The 13,385-nt window shown below is 32.0% G+C and overlaps 1 protein-coding gene across 6 annotated transcripts in view; it reads left to right on the plus strand.

Moving 5' to 3' along the window:
• Window positions 1-13,385, plus strand: part of LOC119606319 (alpha-tubulin N-acetyltransferase 1) — a 59,141-nt gene that overhangs the window by 17,321 nt on the left and 28,435 nt on the right. Inside the window, exon 3 of one of the 6 annotated variants that reach the window (XM_037959765.1) lies at window positions 9,546-9,851. The exons of the other annotated variants lie outside the window; for them this stretch is intronic. The gene's annotated coding sequence lies outside the window, so the exon portion shown is untranslated. The remainder of the gene's footprint in view (window positions 1-9,545; window positions 9,852-13,385) is intronic. 6 annotated transcript variants of the gene reach the window in all.

The following is a 13,385-nucleotide window of genomic DNA, read 5'->3' on the forward strand; positions in this document are numbered from 1 at the left end:
TAATGTCTCAAACGTCAACAGTAGTGCATAATCTTCTTAGAAGAGCAACACTTATAAGCATGCTGCAAGTTTTTGATTGATTAAAAAAACGCTATTTTAATATTAAACACTTTAGCGTTAACAGCACTGATTTATATGTATGACCACTTGTCTGCCATTGTTATTGTATCGTCTGAGAGAATAGTTTTTTAGTTTAGTTTAATATTTTGTTATCATACTTTTTCTTTCTGTTTAAAACTTATCAATGTATTGTATAATTCTTTATTGTGGACGACTTTGTGACAAAGCTATAAAATTATATTGATTTCTCCAAAAACAAAATGACCATTGTACTCATTTTCTGGTTTAAATCAGGCTTGCCATTTTTTTGAAAATCTGCTGAGTCATACTTAAACTCAAGTTTTAAATGGTATTAAATGGAGGAGAGTACACTGGGAATTTGTGAGATATTATTAGTGTGGCTGTTTTAAATATAAAGTGAACAATGTTTAAGATGTTACATTTGACATATCAATGATAGTCTAAAGTTTCTAACTCTAACTTTGTCTTCTAACATTGACTGGTGAAACTTTCCAAAAGTCCAACGGTGACTAACTTAGTGTGGAGTCTGCTCAAGTTGTATTATAAATTCGCGATTATTTGCATACTGATCATGACAGCTGTCAGTTGCCACCCACTATATAACAAAAATATCAACTGCAATCCAATCTGAAGTCTCCTATTGATAATATATTCATAAAATAAGTTTTATGCGATCTTATTGTGATAAATTTAAGAATTGCGATTTTTTTAAACATCTGATTATGGCAACTCTGTTAAAAATATTAATAAATATATTTACTTATATTTGGTCGTATGATGTATAATAAACTGCAATTATTTTGTTTTTTTTTTTTTAATGGCAAAATAATTAAACATTCAGATCTGTTACCGAGCATAACATATTGTAGAACAATAAAACAATTCAAATTGTTGACAAAGTTTTGATGGCGTTTGTATAATGTTTATATAAACAAATGGTCCATTTATATATTAATATTTTGATCTATATATTTTATTACAAGATCAGTTATAAGTATATACAAAAATTTCTCTAGGTGTAACCCTGAATTGTTTGTTTTTGCAAAAAATTACAAGATACATATGGGAATACTTACATACTGTACGTCTAAACTTAACTCTCTTCAAAAATTTCTTTGTTACAGCACATGTTGATATAGACAAACAAACAAAAACACAACCACAAACATGTTTATATACATACATACGATAATATTGTTTAATCAAATGACAGCACGTTTTTTTCTCATTTTGACAAGTTTTCTATAGTAAAGGGTTATACAATAATTTCATTGAATTTTGTTATTTTTATTTCGAGATAAAATGGCACGCGTCTTTCATTAAGATGTGTATGAGTTGTTTTTAATAAGATAGTATTGGCAAATTTATTTAAAATTGTTGCTATTTTTCATTTGTCGGAATATACAGAAATATGTTTATATTTAATGCTGATAATATTTATATACTTGTTTTTATTTATGCAGAATAGACGTTTCGTGGTTCAAAATAAAACCATGGTAGTACTTCTTTTACCCATCATCTTGTATAGCTAATGTTAATTTTTTACTCTATTTTTAATTTCTATAAAAACTCCAATTGGTTCTTCTGCATATCATGAACTTAGCCTAATATGTTCTTACGGTCCAATTTCACAAGTTTCCAAGTTGTTCTATTAAAAAAATTTTGCCTATTCTACTGGATTACACCACAAATCCATTGGACAAAGTAAAGTAGGTCAAGGTAGATTGTTGATTATATAGAAAGCATCATGGGGATCCTGGACACATGCTTGGCATACTTTAGAGACGTAGCGATCTATGTAGCTTCGGTAGACGTCCACCTCCTTCTTAGTTGTGCCAGAGTTATCTTTTTGTTCGGCCTCCCAGAACGACAATCATGAGGTAACCTGTAACCGAGGTTTTTATGTCTTCTCAATGAATATTGATCAACACTGCTGTATATATATACAGAAGTCCCTTCCTCGGGATAGTATCATACAGTTAAAGTTATGATGACTTCTCTGGTAACATCCCAGGAGGAACTGTCTTGTCAGCTTGTTCCTTGACTAGTGAACAGTCCTTTTATCGTGTTTGAACACTTGCCTACTGGTTGTCATGTAGGAGACAGCACTGGGTAAGCATAATTTATCAGTGATTGGCAGTATGTCTTGTAGATAACCAACAATGTTTCTTTATCCATACCCCAAGTGCTGTCGGAAAAACTAAGGAAGCGTTGCTGAGTTAGATTTTGAATGTCTTAAATGTCTATATAATCGTTCTAAACTGGACCTAATCGTTAAAGATCAGAGACGCTTTACACTGAAAATTTTTTGATATTAGTATAGCCGAATAGTATAATGCAGCACATCGATAAATTTTCTTCTTCCAATCTAATCTAGTATATCCGGGATTTATATATTATCAATTTAACAAAAGTATTTAGAAGAATTTAGTAGAAGACTTCTGAAAAATCGGTTCATAAATGATTACGATATCGGAAATAAAATTTTTCATAAAAACACAAAAAGTCGAAAATTCTAACGGTATTGTTCGAAGAGTGTATAAGATTCGCCTGCGCCCACTATAATAGTCTTATTTGTTTATTTTTTTCGATTGATTACGCAGTGCAAATTTATGAGGTGGTCACGTTGAAATATTTTCTTCTTTTTCTTCGCATAGCGTTTCATTTGGGTGTGTTAATTTATAAAATCATGATAAAAGTCGAGCTGGGATGATCTTTTTTTGTTCATTTTTGTGAATGAACACCACTACAATTACAAATACATAAAAACAAGATATATATATATATATATATATATATATATATATATATATATATATATATATATATATATATATATATATGTATATATATATATTTTTTTATTTTTGTGTTTAAATATGTTTCAGTAGATTCTGAATCTGGAAATCACGCTAAAAAATTCATGGAGTAGAACAAAGGAAAATTAAGGCATTCGAAATCGAATGCATTCTGTATTTTAACGATCTTGAAACTTGAATGTAAAACAATGTAAAAGTTAATCCATATATTTATTACAAAATTGTCAAATTTGCCTCAATGACGCTAATCTACTGTTCAGGAAAAGCATTTGCTCCAGAGCAAATAGAGACATTTGAAAACTCAATTTAGACAAAAAGTGGGGAGAGAAAAATTACCAATTAGGGTGACTCCGAGCCACCGACAGGTGACTAGCTATTTAAACATGCGCTTGTCCTTGGAGGAAGTTAATTGACACTCCATATATTACAAAGAGATAGTACGAATTATAGTCCAAAGCAGTCAATATATGGCTTTTCGCTTAACTAAACTTCGGTCTGTGTCCGCTCTCGCTTACTGTAATTTTCAGATGCAGTGACTCTTTGTCAAACTGCTGAGTTTGTTGCTGTATCTGATGCTAATATTTCCTCTTTATTTAACCGATGAAAAACATCGTGAAATACATATTTCAAAACCAGGTGTCTCAAACATACATTTTTGTTAAAAAAGATACAAAATAATAGAAATAAAACTGTTGATTTTTAGGATATAGTCGAAATTCCGTCTAACGCCAAATGTTGAAAGGATTTTACATTATTAGAAGCGCCTTGGTATAACTATTCTGGAAGATGTTTATCGATATTCTGAATTTTAGTGAATTATTTTTATGGTCAAATGGGGCTCCTAAATGGAGGAATAACAAATTTAATAGAACATTTTTCATGGCAAAATACCGGCAGATGTCAATAATATCTTATGGGCAATAAACCTCTGAACCTATGTAAAAATCGTTATCTCCTATTGAAATATGACTTTCCATTATTAACTTTTATCTGCCGACTTAAAGTCTTTTCCTACTATTGCGTTACCCTTTACGCAGTCTATTATTAACACGCAATTTTGTTGTTGCTTTCAAAAGCATGATGTCTTCACGTGTTGTTTCCACTATTATGTATGAATACACATACAAATTTTTTGTTTCTACCTTCCGTATTTTATTTTTTTTTTTTAGAAAACCAACAAACCAATCTGACGAAGTCAATAAACGCTAGAATTAGTCTACGTTGCCTGGCCACTCATTCGAACAGTTTATGGGTGTGTTTTTTTCGTATGTTGCTGCCTAAATTTATTTGTTTTAGTGGAAAATACCCGATAATATTATTTTTTGTTTGAGACATTTGAAAGTAGCAACAACAAACGTAGCAAAGGAAGAAATCAGCTGTTTAGCTTGTATTGTTGTTGATATTCATAACAAATTTATCGTATATTCTTTTGCTCTCTGTTCAAGTTTCTCTTTAAGATACTCATAGAAACAACAACAACAAAAATATGTATTTAAAAATGTAGAAAATACAAAGAAAACAAAAATGATCATTTAATGTTAATGGCCTACATTTGTGAAGCGTTGTTATAATACTACTAAAAACAAGTTGTTTGTTTTGATTTTAAAATTACAGAGATGTCCTGCTGTTAATTAATTGCTGAACTTCCTATTGGATGTTATTGTTTTCTGTGAGAAAGTTTTTAGGTTAATTTTAAACTAATTTAAGCAAGAATGTACTAAATACATTGGCTTTATGTGAATAATAAATTTCAGTCAAAGTTATCGTACTAGAAGAAAGTAAAAAGATTGCCGGGGCTTCTTATCCAGAGGTGTTTCCAAGGCGAGTTTATATAAAGTAAAGTCATGTAAACATCTCATTGCTGTATATTCATGAAGATTTATTCAGAGGCTGTTAATTTCCATATAAAATAAAATTCTTTCATAACCGACTCAAGCCGAATAGATTATAGGTTAGGTTGAAGAGGAAGATATCATGAATTTTTGATATGTGAATCATCTTAAATGTGGAAATATCGTCCATGGTTTTGAAACTCAGTCTCAGGACGTAATTTTTTACAATTTTCCAATCAATGTTCCTCACTACATGCTCTGCATTTAACACACTATACGATTTTTGTAGTTCTTTCCGTTCATCAATTATTCCATGTGGTTGAGATCACTATTGTAAAAAAGTCTAACAATTTTGCTTCTGGTATCCGATCGGTTTGATCTGATGTTTGTGTATACGATACATGACAGCTTAGAGTCTTTCGTATAGCAGCAAATTCCCACCGGTATTAGCTCTAGTCCCCCAGTAGACCTTGACATCAATGTCTAACAATTTTCGTCCATTACTGTTTCTACTACTCGATTTTTTTTAAAAATCTTGGGGACATTTAACAGCCTATTTACTTCCTCAGCTCATGCACTGCAATCACGCACAAATTGCAAAGTAGAAACAATAAGAATCTTAGTCGGCCTAGAAACTTTGTTAGCTGCATATAAAACGATTGGTTGGTCAGTGGAGCTGTAACGCGCTGATTACAAATTACCTCGGAATATCATCTACACGAGAAAACGAAGGTCCTCCCTAGTCATGTTGACTAACCAGTACCTTATAGGATATCACCAAAGGAGTCATCCCAACTTTAACAACACACAGTTGGATAGATCAGTCCTCGTGTACGTAACGACATTCATAGAGGCGCCATCAATTCCGTGGTCGCAGTATACCGCATGAATGTCATGTTTGGAGGTATCCCACTGCCCTTAGCAGATATAGAAGAAAACCTGCAGCGGAAAACAGGATTAGTTTTGGCACAGGCTTAATGTCTACTGGTCACTCATAGACCGTGCCGCTTCCAATGAATGTCCAGCATGTGGTCAAGGTTCTCACGATACCACATACTTAATTGCTTAGCTAATCCTACATATCCAATGAATTTATGGACACATTCAGTTGATGTAGCACAATTTTTAGGCTAGGACATTGATGTGAAACCCCGAACCAGATTATTGTATAGTTTTTGCTGTTACAACAACAACAATAAAGCGAAATTAGTTAAATATCTAAAGAAAGAATTCTGGAGAATTTTTATAATTCACAATAATAAAAACACTTCTGCGGTTAACATGATCACATGTTTTTTATAGTTGTTGTTTATTTTTTTTTGTTTTGTTATTCTCAGCTAAACAACAAACAAGCCCCTTTGACCGTCAATTGTCTATTACAAAAACAATTACATGTGTAAATAATAAAAACATTCCAGTGTGAGTGCGTGTGAGACGAAAAGTGAGTGAGTGCAATGCATAGTGTGTGTGTTTGTTTGTGTATGATTACTCTATGTCAATACGATAAGTAAACAAATTTCATATCATACGATAATTTAAAAAATGCATTCAATAAATATACTTCCAATGCGATTAAGTTGTTTACATGGAAGTTTTACACTTAAAAATAATAAGAATGGAAATAAAATTGTTTATTTAATCATGATACTACTATAATCAGGTGGAAACAAAGTTGTAAATCTTGTGAAATGTTTCCGAGGGAGAAGTTACTTGAGAATTCCGAAAGAGGGGCGAATTTTTAATTTCATTAATTGAGTTTGTTTGATAGTTTTCATAATAACTTCCAACTACTTTTTTTATAAAAATTGCATTTGTAATTTACAATTGTTTTGGGATATTAATATGTATTAAGAAAAAAACTCCTGAAAGTATAAAATAACGTTATTGTACCGGAAATATAGAATCAGTTTTAAGGAAACATTTTAATATGATTCTATACAAGATTTATAAAAAAGTATATCTAAATTTTCAAATAAAATGCATATTATTTATTGTATTAATATAAAATGTGAAAGTGAAAACAGTAATAACCCTGATTAATTACATTTACCAATAATATAAACACATACATAGGTTTTAGCTATTTATTTATATAAAATAAATAAATTAATTTGCAACTATTTAATATTTTATTATGTTTATAAAATACATACATAATGCATTAAAATTGTTTGTTATTGCAAAAACAAAGTGCGTTACACTTCTATAAATTAATTTATTTTTTTGTGTAAACAAAATCAAGGGGATGGATTAATCATTCAATTAAAAAAAAAAATAATGAAAACAATTGAAATAAGTTAAAAGTCAACAAATTTTTGAAAAATAAAATATATACAATTGACGACAAAAGTTGTTGTTATTCACAATACAGTAAAAACTCTATAAGCATGCTTATAGCATGTAGCACTCAATCAGCATAAAAATGTTTAAATATCCAAGTCCGAATTATCCAATTTACATAAATTTACTTCCATTTGTACCTTAATTAATGCAGATTTCAAAGCGAATTCCAAACGAAATCGATTTAAGGCGAAGTCTTTTCAATATCTGATTGTTCTTGTTCATGAAAATTGTATCCCGAAGCTGTCGAACGTATTGCACTCAATTTTCTTAATTTGGTAGTGATTTCACCTTGTATAGATTTGCCTTGATTTTGTACTGTTGGAAGTTTAACATTTGAACGTAAACTTTATGACAGATCATTACCAAGTCTGTATTATCAAGTTTTTACTGTAATTTTATTGTTTCTATGCATTTTTATTTTATTACACAATTACAAAAAATGTGGAAATTTGCAATTTCAATTACAAGTCTGTCTGTGAAATAATAAACAAAAAAGATCACACAATGATTTTATAATTCGATAGATTTGCACGTTTTAATACTGTAAACATGGAACAGATATAATTAGTTTATTAGACAGTTTGTACTGGAACTTTTTAAATATGTAATAGTAAACATATCTAAAATTGAAATGGAATCCAATCCAACTGAATTATTAAATTATAGAATATTTTATGAAAAGTATAAATCGTTCCAAGACGAATTTTACAAGTTCTAACAATATTTTGTCAATTAAAATAAATTTATCATTTCATAGGAATTATTCCCGAATTAATTCAACTATATTGAAACTTTTTAAAATTAATTCTCAAATTAAATTTATAGTAATTAAAAAAGTAAGAACTGCGGAATTAATTCTTACGAAGATCAATAAAAATATTTTCAATCAAAATTTCTTAAGATCGAAAATTTTTAGAATCTGGGAATATAATAACTTCAATGGAATCATTACGAAGCTCATATTAAAGTCGTCTGCTTACAAAATATAAAATTTTCGTTATTCTGCTATTTATTTATTAATCTCTTAATTATTTGTGATTTTTATGAACTCTTCAATCTGTATTTTAAATAATCGAATATATAGGCAATTATCACGAACGAATAATGTGTGTGCAGCACGTCTGACATATTTTGAAAATGTTTTGAAATAATTGTATTTTTATTTGCAAGTCATACTTAGTATACATGTAAGAAAATATATTGAAATAAAAATGATAATTGAACCATACTTTCTTGCATCATATTTCTTGAGTTAATAGACAGGAGGATGGGTGGGATTTACACTTTATTAAGTTCAGAATTGTGACAAATAATATGAAAACAAGCTAAAAAAAATGGAGGGAGAATAATAAAAATGTGATGATCAGTAGTTGCAGTTGTGTAGTTTTCAATAGTATCATTCGTTCGGGGAAAAAAATGTACGTGAAAGTCGTAAATACGTGGAGTATATAGTTATTTTTCATTGAACAAAAAAAAATATTTTTAAAAATAAAATAATAAAATGCATAAAAAAACAATATTATTTTCTGTTCATGGGGGGCTTAAAAATATACTATATAGTAAAACGTCAGCAACAAATGCAAAAAAAGTATGTTATCAGTTTACAAACTTGACGACGTTGTTGTGAAAGAATATTGCAAAATATGGAATATTTATTTTTTGTAAAAAATACATAAATGAAAATTGTTTTGTTGTTAAAGCTCACAAGAATTCGATTGCTTTGTAAACAAAGTTATTTATGAAAGACAATAAATATTATAAAAGAAATGCTAAATAAATAAAATCAGTTTGGTAATCTGAATAAAAATAATGGTCAGATTGCGATTATTGTTTGTAATAGAAATATATTGTTGTCTAAAACACAAGCGTCCAGAGATAGCTATCATTCCCTTAGAATAGTTTTTTAAGGATTGTAGTCGGTTGTAGTTAGAACTGATGTTGTCAATTATTCTGAAAATGTCTATGACTTCATCTTGTAAATATTTTCCTTTATTCTAATTGTAACACTTAACGATAATTTAAGATCTAGGATACCTTTTGGGCATAAAAAGTTTCTAAATCATTAAAGGATTTTGAATATTAAAACTATAACCCATTGAAACGTGTTTTTAAATTTGTATGTCTTTGAACAGGGATCACATTGATCCTTTTTGGCACTATCGTTTTAGTTCACCATTTTGTTACACGAATAATGTAGTTTATCTTTCGGGTGTTCAACTTGGTTAAATCCGAGTCATTATCTTCTTTTTCTTCATCATAACAGATTATGTAGAAGTATTTTTTAAATATTCAAACGATTAAATAAGGCTTGTGATCTTGTGCGTTCTATATCGTCCACATGATCTTCGCCATTCTACAGGTAGACTCGATGGATCACGAATCCTTTTCCTACATGCATGATAATTCCAAATAACTAAGCCGATCTCTTCTCTTGCGAACCTAATTTCACGGTCGTCTTTTTCATCCACAGGGTTAGCTTTTTAGACGAATTACCACCACCGTATTTTACTTGAACGTACAAGCACTTTGCTCAAATACTCGAGCTATCTAATACTTGATCATTGCCCTCCCGTTGCTTAGCTTTCACACAGATGGGATGGCCTCTGTTGAGTCAGCACCTAGATACGTATTCGGCAGTCCGAAACACGAATCCATCAAATAAGCCGATGACTTTGTTCTTACTCACAGAGAACACACTGTGGTTAATCTGGTATGAATAGAGTTTTCCATGAACTTACCTGGAAAAGGAATAAAAATCAATGGTATAAAAATCAAGGTATGGATCACTTATATTAGATACTTTTCATCTATGACCATTGAACCCAGCACACTTCTCATTCATCCGACACACTCATAGAGAACAACATCCGACACCCTCAATCTAGGTATACTGTCGGGTAAGATACGTATACCCAACTCATTTCCAACGATTAGTGCCCCAGTCACTCCTCCGTGAGATATCTGTTGACTTCGGCAACACCACCGAACTTACCACGATTTATAGATTTTACCATGTATCAGTCCGAGATTCCATTCCCGCGAATTTAAGTGTAAACCATTGACACCACGAAGGAACATCTCTAAGAACTGGGACAAAACAAAGTCCGAAACTTTGCCCTGTGAGCTACCGGTTCTAGTGATACCAGGTTATGTGGCTCTCTGGTTCGATCTCATTTCAAATCATTCTAAGGAAAGACCGAGTATATATTCGATCATCACCAGTATATAGTCACGACAGACTAGAGGTATTAGGAGCACCTGTTTCCCCCGGATTGCAATAACACCAAGATGTGGGAAGATTATCAAGGTAACATACCCCGGCGGATTTCTTGCTAGTAAAATACGATTAAGGGAATACGCTGTTGTATTATAAGGTATCTGTTGATAACCCGTAATCTAGTGCATTTCTGCAATGCAAGGTTTCGCCATCACGTTTAAAGGTGTACGGCCTTCAAGATCAAAGTTCAATTTCGTATAAACACCATCAATAACACTAAGATCGACTTGGATGTTGGTATACTTATAGTCCAATATCAATCGGAAGAACTTAATTCCATATACAGCCCTGATATTTCAGACAGCATAACGCTACACTGCTCAGGAAGTTGAAAAAATCTTTCATTCCGGTATACAAAACATAGAAGCCATCATCCATTGTTTTAGAACCATCATGATCACATAGACATCATATTCGATCTACACTCACAAAAAATGGGTTTTACAGACTACTGAATATCTTCGCATGAATATCAATCGCCAGTGATTTTTAGTCTAATTGCACAGTTAAGAGATCCTCCTTCAGCCATTAGATTGATAAGTACGTAGCAAAATTGCATAGAATACAAACGTAAATAATTTGCAAACTGTTAATGTATAATACAATATTCTTAAGCAAATTAGAATAGTACTAAACATGTTGACAGCAAGAGAATTTCCATAACTGTAACACCTGTTTAAAAAAATGGTGTGAATATATAAAATGTTCTAGACATCTTTATACATAAATTTCAATGCCCAATATAATGGTTACTTTGGCAATGATTGTCAGTTATTGATTTCACAAAGAATTCCTAACAAATCTGACGTGCCAAAAACGTTTAGTTAATAAAACTTTGTTGGGGGTTTTCCATTTCTTCTATTTCCTCTTTATAAAGAAAAAAAAACACAAAGGAAACTTAATTGGTTATTGTAGCTTTATTGCAAACTTTTAAGCATATTTTACAAGGTTAGCAATAAGTGATGTGTGTGTGTGACTGCTAAATGTTTTATTTGTCTGCATAGTGGATATAATAATTTTAGGTTGTGTTAGACAAAAAGGCCATATTTTAAATGTTTTTATTAGGGTTTTTTATGGAAATTTTTCTTTATTATAACCTATTATTGAGATTTTAAGTATTTCCTAAAAGGTTTTCATGGTAAAAATTAAGACCGTTAATTTAAAAAGTATTAGGTAATTCTAAATATCCAGGCAGCTAATGCAGGTATATTCATTACCTAAAGTCTGAACGCAACAGGTTTACTATGCGTTGTTAGAGAATTATTTGAGGATTTCAAGCCTAGTTTAATCCTGTAACTAATTTAAAACAATGTTAACCATATCTAGGCAGATTAACTGGCAGATGATTTAATGTTTTTACTTATTTACTGTCATATTTATAAAATGTATGGGAAATGTCTTGATTAAACTTGAATTCGTAGATACACTCAGGGACAAAATCTACGGATTCAACCACAACCAAGTAATTTCTAGGACATGGACTATTTGATTTGTAAGTTTTCAATGTTATATGTATGCTGTGCTGATCTATATTACTTAGGAAATGGCAAAGTTAAATGGAGTATGTTGTTTCATATATTTAGGTTAGGTTAGGTTAGGTTGATAGGAGGATGTATACTACTTCAAATCCGAAGAAATACACCTAGGCCACTATCGGGCCTGTTGTGCGCTCCAATTCATGAAAAAAAAATTGTTCACTGAATGTATTATTTTTCCATGTTCAGAAACTCAGTTTCCTGGATGTAATTCCTAAGAATCTTCCAATCGGTGTTGGTTAAGAATGTTATTTCCGGAATAACATCACTTCCAAGATACTTGGATCTAACTTCGACGAATGCCTGACAATGGCAAAGAAAGTGCTCCAGAGTTTCACTGTCCTCTCCACATGCTCTACATTCCTCTGAATCCGCACGTCCAATTATGTATAGATGTGCACGTAATCCTGTGTGTCCACTCAGAATACGTACCATCATACTAACCTCAGACTTGCCCATTTTGAGGAGATTTCTCGTCTTGCTCTCACCAGGGTCACCCCATAGAATCTTTGTGGTGCTACCCACCGTTTCATTATTCCAAGAGGCCTTATGGGATTCTCTCATCCATATTTTTAATTCAGCTTTTGTTGCGTCGAATGGTTTTGCGTTTGTCAGGTTAACTACATCGAGCTCCCTTCCCTTTAAAGCTATTACATTCGCCCTTTCGTTGCCGACTACTCCCGAGTGGTCTGGTACCCATATGATGTGAACCTTACCTCTGGGAGAGTATTCAGTTAAAGCTTTCTTACAATCTAATACGGTCTTAGATTTAATTCTATCTCCTGATATCGCCCTAATTGCCTTCTGGCTGTCGGTAAATATATTAAGCCCTGTGGGCGCCATATTTATTCTAATCCAATTTACACATTCCGTTATTGCTCGTACTTCTGCCTGGAAGCTTGTGTTATGATTAGGTAAACGGTGGTATATTTCTGTTCCTGGGTCTTCAATATAGAACCCCAGGCCCACTTTGTCCCCTAATTTAGAGCCATCCGTGTAGCAACGGATTCCTACCGGTATTTGCTCTAAAGTTCCGCTTGACCAATACATTCTATCTGGGATTAGCGTTTAAAAGTTTCCGACATATTCTGTGTCTGGTATGCGATCAGGCACGTCCTATGAATGTGTATAACCTTCCAATGTGTCCAGTATACATTGATGACGTGTCCTATAACCGTTTTTGGCCAGTTCGCCTAAAGTAAAGAGCCGTTCGGCTGTAAGCGCCGCCTCATATCTTATATATGTTTCAATGGGTGGAATATCTACCAACGTTTCCAGAGCCTTGGTTGAAGTAGTACACATGGCACCACTTATACCCAAGCAGCATGTACGCTGAACTCCCTGTAGTAGTTTGGTATTACACTTTTTGTCCAAAGCAGTCCACCAGATTATTGAAGCATAAGCTAGAATTGGTCTAATTACACTTTTATAAAGCCAATTTGTCATAGTAGGACTAAGATCCCATTTCATGCCTATGGTTCTCCTACATATCGCCTAG

Source organism: Lucilia sericata, unplaced genomic scaffold (assembly GCF_015586225.1).
Source record: "Lucilia sericata isolate MDLA Ls3-8-SP2 unplaced genomic scaffold, ASM1558622v1 Contig000572F_arrow, whole genome shotgun sequence".
NCBI classification, from domain to species: Eukaryota; Metazoa; Arthropoda; class Insecta; order Diptera; family Calliphoridae; genus Lucilia; species Lucilia sericata.